This window comes from Pogona vitticeps, chromosome 1, assembly GCF_051106095.1.
Source record: "Pogona vitticeps strain Pit_001003342236 chromosome 1, PviZW2.1, whole genome shotgun sequence".
In the NCBI taxonomy this organism is placed as follows: Eukaryota; Metazoa; Chordata; class Lepidosauria; order Squamata; family Agamidae; genus Pogona; species Pogona vitticeps.
In genome coordinates, this window is record NC_135783.1 from 130,806,592 (window position 1) to 130,822,321 (window position 15,730).

A 15,730-nucleotide genomic window follows, 5' to 3' on the forward strand; every position below is an offset into this window, starting at 1 on the left:
ATTTCACTTTCTTCATTGTCAACATTAAAGATGTGTAGTTGTTCTGTAGTCCTGATTTTTGTCTTCGCAGTGGTCAACTGCAGTCCTGCTTTGGCGCTTTCTTCCTTCACTTTCACTAAATGTTGTTTTAAGGCATTGCTACCTTCTGTCAGTAAGATGGTATAATCTGCACATCTTAAATTATTAATGTTCCTTCCACCCATTTTCACTCCCCCTTTATCTGAATCTAGTCTGTTCTTCATACAGATTGAACAGATAAGGGGACAAAATGCACCCTTGTCTGACACTATCACCTTAAGGAAACCATTCAGTCTCTTCATAATTTCTGGTCCACAGTACAGATGATGGTCAGGTCAATCAAGTGCTGAGGCACACCCATTTCTTTCAGAACAACCCACAGTTTCTCATGAAGTATAATTCATTTATTATCCTTACACCCTATCCTTTGAAAAGCTCTCAAGCAGTCCCCCACAAGTTCAGAGACTTTGAGCAGATGCTTTAAATGCTGGGCATAAAAGCCACCCCAAGCACTGTGTTTACACCAGGAAGTTCCCCATCAGCTGCACAGAAATGGCTCTCCCCCACCACACACACACACATTTATGTAGGCAGTACACTGTATTCCTGGAAATATGTGTCGCCAACACATATCTGTCAATGGACTGGCGCTGGTGGTGACCTGTATCGAAGGTTGCAGAGGCTGAAAGGGTCTGCTTACAAGCAAATGAGGAAGAAACATCCACCAGGTGAGTTGACTGGCGAGTTCTGATGTTACTGTGAGACATTTGGATGGGTGGTTTATAATGGAATCGAATAGCGATAGGTAACATGCTTGTAGGGATCTCATTTTGAACCTTGCGTGCTGGATAACAGCCGTCATAGAAGCCATAAGCCCAAGAAGGTGCTGGGGCTGATGTGCTGATACCGAAGCTAGGGGCTTGATAATTGCCAAGAGTTTGAGATGTTTGGTGTGTAATAATTATTCTTGCCTCGTCCACAGGCCATGTATCTTGTGGTGTCTTCATGATAGTAGGGGTCGTAGTGGTGGTACTGATCCCCATAATCATCTCTAGTTGGGTACTGAGATGGTTCATGATAATAGTAAAATTCCCTGCATGGAGAGGCATATTGGACTGGAGAAAGGTGTTGTCTCTCCACCCAGCACTTGCGGGGAGACTGGTGAGACGATTCCGATCCAGAGACCCAAATAGGTATTGCCCGCCCTGATGATCTAGGGCGTGAACGGGCCGAGGCTGGGCTGGAATGAACATCAGTCGGAGATAGACCAGTACTCAGTGAAAGGCTGGTAATGGAAGCTGTAGCCTGAGCTAGTGTTAAGGTTGGGTTGTCTCTATCCGAAATCAAGCCAGGGGCGTCTGTAGATGACTCCTCAAGGATCAGTGAGGGAGACCCCAGTTGAGGTGGATCTAGGATTTTGTAGGTTTTGTAGATTTCTTAGATTTAGCCTTCTTCTTTTTCTTAGAACAACCATCAGGACGGATTGAAGCTTTTAACGTGGACATCGAGCTCGATTTCGAAGCGGACTTCGAAAGATCTTTCTGTCGAGGTGACAGAGTCGTTGGGCTTGATATTGGGTGAGTAGTTTCTCGACGCTCTGGACACAGAGTTGGAGAGGTTGTTGGATCCATGGGGACTGGACTGAGAGACTTTTCTCAAGGGTATGAGCGAAGTCATAGTAGTTTTAGAGCGGGTCTTGTAAGCTTTTTACAATTGGGACAGGAGTGTGTTTGGTGCTGTTCCCCTAAGCAAAAAAGGCAATGGTTGTGACCGTTGGTAAGCGATATCTTATTTGTGCAAAGCACACACCACTTGAAAGGCCCTGGGGGGGCCATAAAAGATTGGGGGGAAAGGAGGGAAAAGTGGCGATGGGGGGAGAGAAAACGTGGTAAAAAAGAAAAAACAACTGAGGTAAATTGAAAAACGGATAACTTACAGGGGAACGTCCAACAAAGATATGATTGAAATAGAAAATGAAAGAAAAATGATTGGAAAGAATCAGTAGATAGTCAGTAAATGATCTCACAATCGCTTTAGTGTTCAGAAAAAGGTCCAAACGAAGCAGCAGCAAAAAGGAACTGAGGGGACCTTTGGAGGGTGGACCATGCTTAACATGTCGTTATGCTCTAGAAACTTCCAAGATGTCCTGCGCAGGCGCAGAACAACCCAATTGTGTGGATGCACAGAGGCCACGAAGAAGACTGTGTACATTTCTAAGCTTCTGATATAATTTATGGAAGAAAAAATAGCATAGATTGGAAAAATATACATGAAAAATGGGGATATATGAATAACATACAAAACTATGTTTTTTAACTAATAGTTTGACAGAAATGTCCAGAGATTGCTTTATGCAGTAGGACCCCTTACTGCAGGATTGATATCTGTGCTTTCACTTATCCACAGACTGAAAATATTAAAAATATTAAAAGAAGGGGGGGGAACTATTTGCACGCGTATTACCATAGGAGGCCACCGGATGGCGCCAGAGACTGTGCTATGAATACTTTTTAGTGAAGAATGCACAGCATGGTCTCTGGCACCCTCCAGTGGCCAGTTCTGGTAATGCATGTGAAAATAAATTTTCCTTATTTTTTTCCCCCTTTTATCATGCTACATATATATAGTGTATGCTATTATCCATGGTGTTCAGTATCCATGGGGTCCATGGGAACAATCCCCAGTGGATATGGAGGTCCTACTGTACTTTGAAAAACGCAATTTCCCAATTTTAAAAAACATCACCTAAACTGCATTAAAGTTGCAACTTAACAATTGATATTTTTGTTTATTGTGCATGCATTATAACGGCAATGTTAAGTATTTTTATAGTTACTTTGATTGCGATAGACTTAATTGATTTTAAAGGTTTCTTCAAGGCATTGAAGCTGCCTTCATAGTGTAACTGTTGTACATGGTCATCACTATTACAGGGGTGGTCTCACTAAATGGTGAAGAAGGAGTATCACCTGATTCAAGTGATCACTTGTTCTGTGCCTAGTGGTGCTGCCTGGTATCATATTGAAAGTGCTAAGGCAAGGAGAAGACAAGCGAGAGAAGAAAATGTTTTGTACCACAGGCCAGTGGCTTGTGACCTTAAGATGCTTTTCTACAACAACTAAAAATAATAATTTGAACGACAGACAAACAGAAAGTCGCTTTTTAAAAATGTAATTATTATAACAACAATTTACCGGTAGGTGGGGCTTGGAAACACAGTACAATGTTATTTAAACACTTTTTACCCAGATAAAATATTGCACATCCATGCTTCTCCAGCACGGATGCCTTTCCATTTGATGAGTCTCACTAGTCTGTACAACTGGTTTTTCAACATTTTCATGGTGGGAGAGATGTGCTTTCCATGTACAGTACAAGCAAGAACTTCAAAGAACTGAAGATTGTTTTCTACATTCATATCTTTCCATTTTCCTAAATTTGGGAAATTTAAACTAAATTAAGCTAAATTTGGGTCCGTTCTGCTTTACCCTCCCTAAACCATGCATAGTTATTCGTGACTTGTTGGAAGATGCCCACTTGGCAAAGATCTGAATCCAAGCTTCTACAATTCAAGAGGCCACTCCTGGTATAGCGTTAAATGGTAGGAGAGAGGCTGAAGTCCTGCTGCTCAGCACAGTCAATCATACTACAGCAGTGGGCATTTGGTGAGTCAACTCTTCTGTAGGTTCCCCTGATTCAAATGGGCCTATTTTAGTTGCAGTTTAATTTAGTATAGTGAACAACAAGATTTCACACACACACACCCATATCGAAACAAAGGTTCCCCTTCTATACCATTATGGAAACGAATGGAAATCTCACTATCTCTCATAAAAATGTGTTCATACTAAAATCTATATAATTCATTTGTTCAGAAAAGAAATTTTAGGAGAAGCTAATCAGGTCCCACAGGCATATGCTTCTTTAATGTTGATATTATTGCTGTTTAAATTGTTGCTTTTAATTTTTGCTCTTATTCTATTTTATTGTAAGCCGCCCAGAGTAGACGTGGTCTAAATGGGTGGGGTATACATTTAATAAATAAATAAATAAATAAATAAATAAATAAATAAATAAATAAATAAATATTGTACTGTGTGTGTGTGTGTGTGTGTGTGTATTTATGTATGTATGTATGCATGTATGTACATATGTATGTGTGTGTGTGTGTGTATATATATATATATATATATATATATATATATATATATATATATATATATATACACGTATATATATATATGTATGTATGTATGTATGCATGTATGTATATATGTATTGTATATATATTGTATTTCAGATGTGAGATCAAAGGCAGACTCAACAGACTTTAGTAATATGAATATAAGTAAACGCTGACCAAGCACCATCCACAACTTAACAATTCTGACTCTTCACCCTTTAACATTTAAATCCCATCATACCTGAAATATTTTGTCAAAGACAAAAGTGGCAGAAGGGTCACGTGGATATTTCGGATTCAGTTCGGTGCCAAGGGGCCGTTCCACTGTTCTTATCTCCCCTAACAGCCAAGCCAGCTTCCTCCAGCCTGCTGCAGATCTCACACCCAGAGGACTTCATGCTAATTAGCAGCTTCTTTGCAGATGGCCAGATTCTTTTGTGACAGGCCCATAGCACCTGACTGAGCCAATGTGGTGAGTTTCACTCACGGTTCCTTTAATTAATATTTGTGCTGCAATGAAATTGTACCACATAATAAGTGTTTAAGTATGGGTTAGGTACTGTATATTTCGTTGATTGTCTGGATATTGCAATCCTCTCCATCCGACAGATCTAGTTGGGAGGGGTGAGGGAGCACAAAAAGGTATTTGATTCTGGTGCTTCTTCAGAGAAAATGTAAGGTTTTTAAGACATGAGAACTGCACTGCCATCTTTAGGCTGAGGCCTATTTTATGCAACTTCTGATCAATTTCTTAAAAGGCAAAAACACCTGTAAAAACCAGAGTTTGAAAACCAGATTCCTGTTCACAATACTAAATCTAAATCTCAGTGAGATATTTTATGAACAAACAACTTGAATCCTACTGAAGTGAAGAAAATACAATGTAAAAAAGGCAGGAAAGAAGCAAACATTGAAATGTGAAACATACTGTACAGAGCATTTTAGCAAATCATTGAAAAATAGGGGGAAGAGGGAAGGATGGAAAAACAGAGAAACAACGTAGTTTGCATTATCTGTTTTCTTCCTTGTACGGTTCACATTTTGGATTATCAGTATGAGAGGTTGTTAAAACGCACTTGTTTCCTCAAATTAGAGAACTTGGCATTCTGCTTGTGTTCTGGTGGGAAGAGACTGCTAAGCTGCTGAGAAATATTACTGCAATGTATAGCTGGCTTATGGCAAACTAGTTTAGTTTTGATACTAAGAAAAAATAAGGAACCATGCCTTGTGCTGTATGTAGTGACATTATTGTAGGATGTTCAAGGTAAATGAGATACAGTATTTAAAGAGTGGTTTTACCATTGCCATTCTCCAGTGAATTCTCATGGTTGAACAAGGTTTTGAACCCAGGTCTCCTCAGTACCAGTGCTATACTCTATCCACTATACCCAGCGGGTTCTTAGTTAGCATAAGGTAAAGGTAAAGGTTCCCCTTGACAATTTTTGTCCAGTCGTGTTCGACTCTAGGGGGCGGTGCTCATCCCTGTTTCCAAGCCATAGAGCCAGCGTTTGTCCGAAGACAATCTTCCGTGGTCACATGGCCAGTGTGACTTAGACACGGAAAGCTGTTACCTTCCCACCGAAGTGGTCCCTATTTATCTATTCGCATTTGCATGCTTTCGAATACTGCTACTTATTTTTAAACAAAAATTGATCACCATAAAACAAGGGATGGTGGAATAATTGTTTGACTTGGCTTTTAAAAGTAGAAGTAACCTGAGCTGCTTTATCTCACCCCTTTCATCTCAGCAGGACGCTGCATTAAATATCCAGATAGTTTCTCAAGTAAAAGGATAGCGAGCAATAGTTATCCATAACGTTTCACTACTCAAAGGATGGATTATATCCATGTATGTTTTTCTTATGGTAGGTCTCTTATTGCTTTCTGGCCAAAGCAGATCTGACAGAAGGCCAGCTCTTAAAATATAGGTCTCCACCAGAGCGTATCAAATAGGGTGTGGGTGCAATTTCTGAAGCAAGATGAACACTCCACTGCAGTCCGCGAAGCCATACAGCTTACCTAGCTGCAGTTTCCTGCTACTATTGCTTTTCTTCCAGATAGGTTCATGCTGTTATTAGAGCCCACCTGAGAAGAGAGGAAGAAGAATAACTTTGGACAACAAAGAGAAGTCATGGGTTGAGAGAGGGCTTCTAACGTCCGTACTGCATGTCTGTAGCCCTTAACAGAGAACACATCAACACCACCCTTCTTTGTACAGGGCTGGGAAGACTTGTCCTCATACAGTGACAATGCTTCTATAGTTTGGCTGCCCACATTTCTATCAAGAATGTCACAAACCCACAACAACTCGGACACATCCTGTGTAAATATATGTAGTTGTAGCCATCTGATGCAATTCTCCCTGTTCCATTTTTCTCTAGTCAGTCTGTCAGTCTTTGTCCTTCAATGTCTAGGACAGCTTTTGATACACTTCTTGTACACTCTAATTTTCAGGCTAGGTAGTTTTTCTTGGAACTGGGAACTGGGTTAATGAACATCTTTATTTAAAATGCTCAGTAAATTCAACCTGTGATTCATAAAAAAATATATGGAAGCAGTAGCATTAAGGCAGAGTTAGGTACACTCAGCAGGGCTGAAAGTCATTTCTTGAGATTTTGCAGTAGCCTGAGGGCTTGAGTCCCTAATTTATATTATTAGTTTGTTTTTTTAAATAATAATAATAATAATAATAATAATAATAATAATAATAATAATAATAATAATAATAATAATAATAATAATAATAATAATAATAATAATAATGCTGCAATGGTGTTAGCTACTGTAAAGGTTCCTATAACCTATTAGAATAAGAATGATGTGTCATCAAGTCAATTCTGACTTATGGCGACACTTTTCAGAGTTTTCCAGCTAAAGAATAGTCAGAAGTGGTTTAGCATTCCTTTTTTCAGAGGGGGGGGCAGTTTTGTTTTGATTTTAATCTGGAAGAGACATTCTGTGTCCTCTAGTGGCCAAAGGATTAATTTGTTTAACCTACTGACATGTGGGGCCCAGGCATGCTAAGGACAACTCAAAAATGCCTCATGCCTCCATAAGGTGCAAAGAAAATGATTTTTTTTAAAGGGAATTGCTGGTGGGGGGCATGGAGTTTTGGGAGAGACCACATGCAACACGCATAGAGCATTTTGCCCACCTCCACTTTAAGGAAGATGCCTTTCATGCACCCTTCTCAGAAAAAAGAGCAACTGGCCATGCGTTTTTTTAAAAAGCAGGCATCAGTCAAAACACCAATAGATACATATAGTTAACGTTGATGGGGCAAGACTCAGCCACATACAGTACCTCACCGGTTAGCACAAAGTCTTATGGGGCAGTCCTGACATAATGTTTCATATCACAACGTTTCCTTCTCATGTGGATGCAGGGTGTACATCAGGGAAGCAAGCATGGGAATGTATGTCCTAGGTGGCCTGTTGGGTGTTAAAAGATGATGATGCAACGTTTGCCTTGCTGCTTGCCCCTGTCAGGAATTAACATTCTCTGCTTAGCTCACTTCTCCCACCAATGGCGGCCTGGGACAGAGAGAACTCTTACCCCAATCGGTCACCAATGATTCCCTGGATTGGTCCCCTTTAGATGTTTTAGAGTCTACCATTTCCAGATGCTCCAGTCAATATGTTCACAGTGGGAGCTGTTATTCAAAATCACTAGGGAGGGTGTCAGGTTAAGGAAGGCTGCTTTAATACTATTTGAAACTTGCATAGAATTATTCCACCGGGGAAGAAAGAGGACCTTTTAAAGTGCTTTTTAAATCATGTCTATAAACAAACAACATACAGTGGTAAAAGAAAAGGCCCATTAATAACTCTGATTACTAATGCACTGATTACTAATTACTAATGCAAAGCTACATTAAAAAAATTGAGAAAATGGAAAGGATTTTTTTTAAAAAATCTGCCATGTTGCATTTATGGATTATGGAAAACTATTTTATAGTTTTTGGACTTCTTCAGGGCACATACAGTGGTGCCTCGCTTAACGAGTGCACCGTATAGCGATGTTTCTGTATAGCGATCCCTTTTTCGGGATCGCTATACGGAAACATACCCGATCTTCGCAATGGGGAAAACCCGCATTGTGAAGATCGGGTATTGCGGTGGCCATTTTGGAGCCGCCGAACAGCTGTTCGGCGGCTCCAAAATGGCCGCCGGAAGCCCGGAAATGGCTGCCGGAAGCCGTTTTCATGCTGTGCCCTCGCTTAGCGAGGGCGCGAAAATGGCTGCCGGCAATTGGAATCCTCGCTGAACGGGTAAGTAAGAAAGGTATTGGAACTCATTAAACTAAGTTTAATGCGTTTCAATACATTTTCCCTACCCGTTTAGCGACGATTCCGCATAGCGAAGGTTAATCCGGAACGGATTAACCTCGCTATGCGGGGCACCACTGTATTTTCACCGACATGAGCAGATAGACCCAAACCACAGAAACCCTTTCACTAGAAAACCTTTGTACAGCGCCACATGCAGCGTCACAACACCTACATATGAAGGTGCCAGCCCCCTGCATTTCATGCGGGAAATGAACACGCCCACTCCTACTGCATTTCAACACCAATGACTGAAAGACCGAATCAGAAAAATAGAACCAACATCTTCATTTGAGCAAAGGCTTGCTGCAGCTGGATCCCAAAAGCTATCTTGAATGCTAAAAATAGGGACCAGTAGGGACTTCCTGTGAACATGCACAAAATACCTCTTCCACTGCTTTGTCTACCATGAAGCGATGAGGTGTGGGGAATGAGGTCTGAAAGATGGCTTCTCCGGCTAACAAGAACCAGCACTATATTAAACAAAGGAAATGAATATCTGAGGCTTATAGCACACTCTGTCCACTCACTAACAATGCAGTGGACCTCTGGTAGGATTCCGCATTGTCGTTTTTAAGTCAAATTAACCATGGTTTTGCACAGTTTTAAGTGCTGAATGAAAGGAAGAGATCACCCCAGGTCCTGCCACTTATCACAAATGGATATCAGGTAATTCCCCCCCCCCAGACAAAAGACTCATCCTAGGAAGCACATGTGACATAAATGGAGCATAAATTTAGTTTTGAGATGGGTTTAAAGACCACAATAATTCTCAAATATTGTAACTTATAATGCACAAAATATCTCCTATTTACAACAAGCTACTTTGCAAAACAGAGAGGAAAACTCATGCCAGGATAATCAGGACTTGTTTGTCACTCAAGGAATCCCCATTTCTACTACCTGTATCATATTGTTCCACCCTCCATATCTGATTAATCTGGCAACTGCTTTCCTCTCTATTTTGCCAAGGAGCTTGCTTGTTTTGTGTCATACAGAGGTACAAATCCAGGCAAAGCTTCCTTGAGTCTTCATTCCACAGTATCCTCTACTCTGCTTCCAGACTCGGGATCTTTGCCTTAATGGCTCTGCTCAGGGGACTGAGCCATCCGGTATGTTAGAGCGAGATACGCTTCTTCATTTGTAATACAAAAATTTCCCCGCTATTCCGTCTTGCAGGTTGCAGCCTCTCAAGTGGTTTATTTTCTGCAACAATGTCTGCTAAATTCTCCACCTCTTTTCACACACAAACAAAATTCTATGGTTGCAGGCCAATTACGTAACTTCAGAAAGAATTCCATATCTTCTCTGCCAGCAGGGAGCTGTTCCTCCATATCTGTATGATGGAACGCCCCTGAACTGTTTTGAAGAATTAGTTATGTTTTTGTGTTCATACAGATTTTCTGCTGTAGTTTTCCTGACGAGGAAATGCTTTTCTTAATCCTCTATGTAGAAACAAATGGTTTTGGATTTTAGCATGAGCCTGGAAAAATCCTATGTGTGGGGAGGAGAGAATGTCTAGGATCCAGACAACCTTGAAAAAAGTACAACAGAAGGTCATGATACCTGTCTGAGCCAAGTCATCCTGACTTTTCATCCCCTACTAAGATTAAAATTGGTCCAAATTCTACAGCCCCCTTTTATGTCCACTACAGGAGGCTTTTAGTTTGATGCAATGTTGATATGTCATTTAGTCACATTTCTTAAAAAAAAAAACTAAGCAAGTTCTATTGGAAAAATATGGTGGTTGAGATCTGTTGTTTCCCAAATCTGCATGTTAATATGACTAACAAAATAATGAACTGCAGGAACTTTCATACAAAAGCAATGTTATGGGGGCCTGATTCTGCAATCATCAAGCGATCTTATCAACAGAGGTTTATAAAATTATGAATGGGATGGTTTTTATGGAGAAACAGATTTTGCTCTTTTACTGTGTTAGAAGGGCCACATAAAGTAGTTCTCCTACACAATGCTCAAATAACTAAATACAATTCATTTACATGGTTAGATGTGGCAGTGGCCAAGCAGGTTTCATAGGTTTTAATTAGGATTAGAAGAACCTGGTAGGTCCACAAAGAGCTACAGGCTTGGTAAATGGATGGATGAGTCTACTTCTGAATAGAGAAGGGCACAAATCACTGGTTTGGCCATTGATGCTGGTTTGACCAACAGCCATACAGCCATTCTGCAATTCACCATCCTGCCCCTCTGGTGGGCACCCACTCAGAGGCAGCGCCTTGAGAAGACAAGGCCGGGAAGCCAGGGTGCCGTCTCTAAGTGTGCACCCCCCTGGAGAGGGCAATATGCCAAGCTATAGAACAGCTGTGTGGCCATCAGCCGAACTGGCAGTTCATACCCAGTTCTACTTCTCAACCATGCCATTTCTGCTATTGGCTCATCTATAAGCTTCTTCCATCCTATTTCCATGTTAGCCTGTGGACTTTTTATTTTAAAAAATGATTGAAAAATAACATTCATTCATTCATTCATTCATTCATTCATTCATTCTTTCATTCTTTCTTTCTTTCTTTCTTTCTTTCTTTCTTTCTTTCTTTCTTTCTTTCTTTCTTTCTTTCTTTCTTTCTTTCTTTCTGGTAGCATTCCAGTCCACAAAGGGCAAAACCTAGTGTTTTATGAGTAGAAGTACACTCACTAAATGGATTTTTTTCATTTCCTCCCACCCACTGTCAAAATCGGCTTGGAAGAGGCCCTCAGACCTAAAGGACAGATTCCCAAGGTGTGCAATAGGGAGATGGAATCACCATCTCTAGGTTCTGAGAGTGAGAACAATTCTGCTAATGAAGAAGATAACTGAATTTCACGTAAGGTATGTATTTTTCTGTTCTGCCTTAAATACACATATTGTACACATTTGGCCATGCCTGAAACTCTTTCTTAATTTTATTTTTAGGGGTAGCATTGTAATGTGTCCCAAAGAGGGCAACCAGAATGGTGAAAGGTTTGGAAACGAAGTCTCATGAGTAAATGTTGAGAGAAATTGGCATGTTTAGCCTGGAGAAGAGAAGACTGAGAGATGATACAACAGTCATCTTCAAGTACTTGAAGGGCTGCCATGGGGAATAGAGCAAGCTTCTCCTCTTTCAGGAGAATAAGACCAAAAGTAATGGCTGCAAGCTGCAAGATAGGAGATCCTAAGAATGACAGACATTCAACAGCAGATTCTCATTGTAGAGTTATCAGGAATGCTATAACTGTGGATTTCCTGCACAGGGAGGGGGCTGGACTCCATGATCTTTAAGGTCCCTTCTGCCTCTGAAATTCAATGGGTAAAATCCTGTTGCTTAGCATGGTAAGTCACAGAGTAGATTTGATTTAAATCATATCATTTAAAATTTTTTAATCAAGTTGCTTTAAAAAAAATCATAGATTTATATTCACCTTGGTAAGCCACATTTGAGTAGGCCCATTTGAACCAACTGAACTTACACAGGAGTTGACTTCCCAAACTCCTACTGATTCAATGGGCCTACTCAAACCTACTACATTAAGCAACATGATTTCAGCCAGAGTTTTAGGAGAGCAAACTACAGTGCAAAAGGCACACTAAATATAAGTCAAAAGAGACTCTGGTTGTTACAGTGACATTCTAAATATGTGTGGTGTTTGGGTATGAACACTCAAATTTATGCCTACATCCAAGACCTATGTGTAAATTTTTTAAAAGCATCGAAGTCTGAATTGAGACCTGAAGGACACCATAAGAGTTTCCAAAAGGTACAACAGAAGTCTCCCAATAGCACCTGTTGAAATCAGCCATACAAACAGGAGTACATTTATTGTAAAGCTGCGACTCAAACTCTCAGTTTAGACCACATTTGCTGAAGGAAACTAATGGATGGAATTCCACAGCATTGCCAAGGAAGTTTCCATGACAAAGCAAGGCCTAAACATGCCTCCCCCACTGAAATGGGTAGATATAAACAGTAGCAGAAGTGCAGGCCATTGGCCAATAACCACTTGTTCCATCATGTTCCCCAGAGACAGGAGATTCAAGCCCTTAAAATCTATCCCCCAGCTTCCTTGGGAGTGGCCAGACCATGGCCTCTTCTAGAGACACTGGCTTCAGAGATGGAATAGAATTTTGAGACATCTTACTTAGGGACTAGCTTTCGGAAGAACTTAGAAGGTTAGTACAAAAGGCCTAATTCGCTAAGATTTCAGATTTTTTGGTCCTCTAATTAAAATCTTAATGAATGAAGGCTGTTGCACTAACATTCCAGGCTCTCCTTAAACCCAAATGATAATCTCTAAATGGGATGTCCCAAAATTTCTTTCAGCCTCTACTGCTAATTCATGTCCCTATCCTTGAATTCTATCATTTATATATATATATTGTTTTCTCTTGCCTTTTGTTCTTCCCTTTTTCTTGTGATAATAGGGACTGCTTTACACTTCTGCATCCTATCTAGGACTCATAACAAGGAAGCCTCTTTGTCTGCCCCCATCTCTAAGAAACTCTGAAGTAATTTTTCTCTTGGTTTTGCTCTCTTGGGATTGCAATCTGTTTTACACGTGCTGTACTGCAAAAACTGAGTGGCTTGCTTGGTTTATATACCAAGGCGACGTTCCCATTTGTTTTAATGTTACTGATTCCTTTCTTCCTATCTGAAACGTTATGGGAGATGCACTGCTTACCTTGGATAAGATATATGGGTAGGAAGGAAGGAAGCATGATATTTACTGGGTGGTGGAGAGAGCCTGAGATCCTCAGTGCCCCTCGCAGGGCAAGGTTCCTCACAATTCCTCTACTCAGCATATTAAACAGGAGCACTTAATGTGAAGAAAACACACGATCCCACATGTGTTTGGGTTGATAATTTCAACAAGGTAACCCCACATATCTTTCACTTGGAAGTACATGCCACGGAATTCAAAGGATTTCATTCCTTGTGAATGGGTATATGACTGGATCATTAAGAATCTGAATAAGCAGCATTTCTGAAGTGGGCCACTACAGGAGAGGCTGACCCCTACAGATCTTTCATCCTGCAGCCGACCTGCTGGCCAATTAGCTGGCCATCTATCCCTCCGTTCTTCCCTGTCCGTTTTGGCAGGCCTTCCAAAACCTGGCAGCTGCTCGGCAAGACAAGTAGTGATAGCACCACAACCACCACCGCCAGGAGCAGCAATTGGGGTACCCCAAGTGGGCTGTGGCCATGGCGAGGCTCTACAATCCTGAGTCCCTGGGAGCCCCAAGCCCTCAGGACTTTGCTGCCAACCGTCAGCAGTGGGAAGTGCAGAATCAGGTTCCACTTCTGGTTCCGGTTCAAAGTCTCAATGTTTTAAAACTCCCAAGGTAAGAAACCCCACTAGGTTTGAGGTGATCGATCTAGAGGTCCCGCCCAGTTCTGAACTGAGCTAAGCAGCCAAGGGGGCTCAGAAAAAAGAGGGAGAAAACTGTCCGATAAGGACATTCACACATGCAATACTGGTATAGAATGATGCGATATGTCTTAGTAACTAAATAACACAACCCTCCCAGTGAGGGGGAAATAAACCACTGGACGGGAAAATGATTTGATCATGATCAGGCTTCGTGTGACCAGAAACTTATGCAACAATCTAACTAGGGTATAACTGGTGTGTAACATTTGTCTGGTGTGACCAGGCCCTCAGTCTGATTCTGGTTACTCCCATGCAGCAGTATCAATTATCATATTGGAGTAAAGGAATTTAAAACAAAGGAGCCTCCTCTCAACTGCTCTTGCTGCCACAATGAAACCCCCCCCTTTTTTTTGGCCATGGCTGAGCTCTAGCAAAACAGATCAAAACTATTAAAGTTGTAGTTGAATGTTAAACTCATCAGAAGGATTTCTACAGACTGGACACATTCAATATACAGTGGTGCCTCGCTTAACGAGTGCACCGTGCAACGACGAATCCGCATAGCGATCCCCTTTTCAGGATCGCTAATGCGGAGGCATACCGATCGGTCCAATGGGCAAAACTCGCATAGCGACGTTCGGTAAGCGTTTTACTTACCGATCTTCGCTTTGCGATGCCCGCTGATCAGCTGTTCGACGGTTCTAAAGTGGCCGCCGGACTCCCGAGATGGCTGCGCGCAGCGTTTTCGCACCCTCCCCTCGCTTACCGAGGACGCGAAAATGGCTGCCGCTATGGAGGAAACTTCGCTGAACGGTAAGTTTAGGGCCCAATGTTTAATGCGTTCCAATGGGTTTTTATGTTCCGTTCAGCGATGTTTTCACATAGCGAGGGTTAATCCGGAATGGATTAACCTCGCTCTGCGAGGCACCACTGTATACGAGAAAGGAGATGCTAAAGAATGCAGTAACTATAGGATTATTGTGCTAATCTCCCACACAAGGAAAAAGTGATGCTCAAGGTTTTGCATCAAACCCTTTAACGATATGTACACATTAGCTACTGGAGCATACCAAGACCTTTTAGAACAGTGGCTCCCAACCTTGGATCCCCAGATGTTCTTGTTACATAACAGCACTGATGTTACCTGTCTGTCATGGGTTTGGAGGGAAAGTTCCATCCTATGGGGAGTGGAAGGCGGGACATCAGGAGGAGGGGCTGTACTGTATAAATATGTGATGCCTGTGTGGTGAAGGGAGATGCTGAGACAGACTGTGAGACACTGGGAGGGACGAAGCAGCAGCTGGGGAAGAAGAAGCTGTTGTGGGAGTCTGTGTGTCTGACAGGGTACTACTGTGTGTCAGAGTACCAACCTGAAAGGTTCAGGGGTCTGTTGGTTAGCCAGAACTGATGGGTTCAGGGTCTGTGCTTTAAGTTAAAGGTTCTAGGTGAACCAAACTGTATGCTTGTGTGTGTGAGAATAAGCCACGTTACTTTATTTTATTCACCTGATTGTTTTATTTACCCTGTTTGTATTTAAAATAAACCTTATTCTTTTATTGTTTAAAAATCCATCCCTGGTCTGTGTGACTTATTATAGGGAATGGTTGGTGGCAGCTTAGTAACTGTGTGATAGATCCCAGTAGGTCTGGGTTTGTCACATTGATTGGTGTCCAGCGTGTGGGATACGACTGGTCCAGTTGTCCAGTGGTCCAGCAAAGCCTTGGCAAGTGTGCCCAGAGCAAGGGGGGTCTAGTCAGGGACAGTCTGAGGCGCGTAGGTAATCTTCTAGGTGTACCTCACGGGGAGGTGCGCTAGTAGAAGAACGTGCCCACTGGGGAGACTTAGATTAAGGT

General features: G+C 41.6%; 1 protein-coding gene across 38 annotated transcripts in view; it reads right to left on the minus strand.

Moving 5' to 3' along the window:
- MYT1L (myelin transcription factor 1 like) overlaps nt 1–15,730 on the minus strand; it is a 416,618-nt gene that overhangs the window by 350,641 nt on the left and 50,247 nt on the right. The window contains exon 2 of one of the 38 annotated variants that reach the window (XM_078388946.1): nt 6,221–6,286. The exons of the other annotated variants lie outside the window; for them this stretch is intronic. The gene's annotated coding sequence lies outside the window, so the exon portion shown is untranslated. The remainder of the gene's footprint in view (nt 1–6,220; nt 6,287–15,730) is intronic. 38 annotated transcript variants of the gene reach the window in all.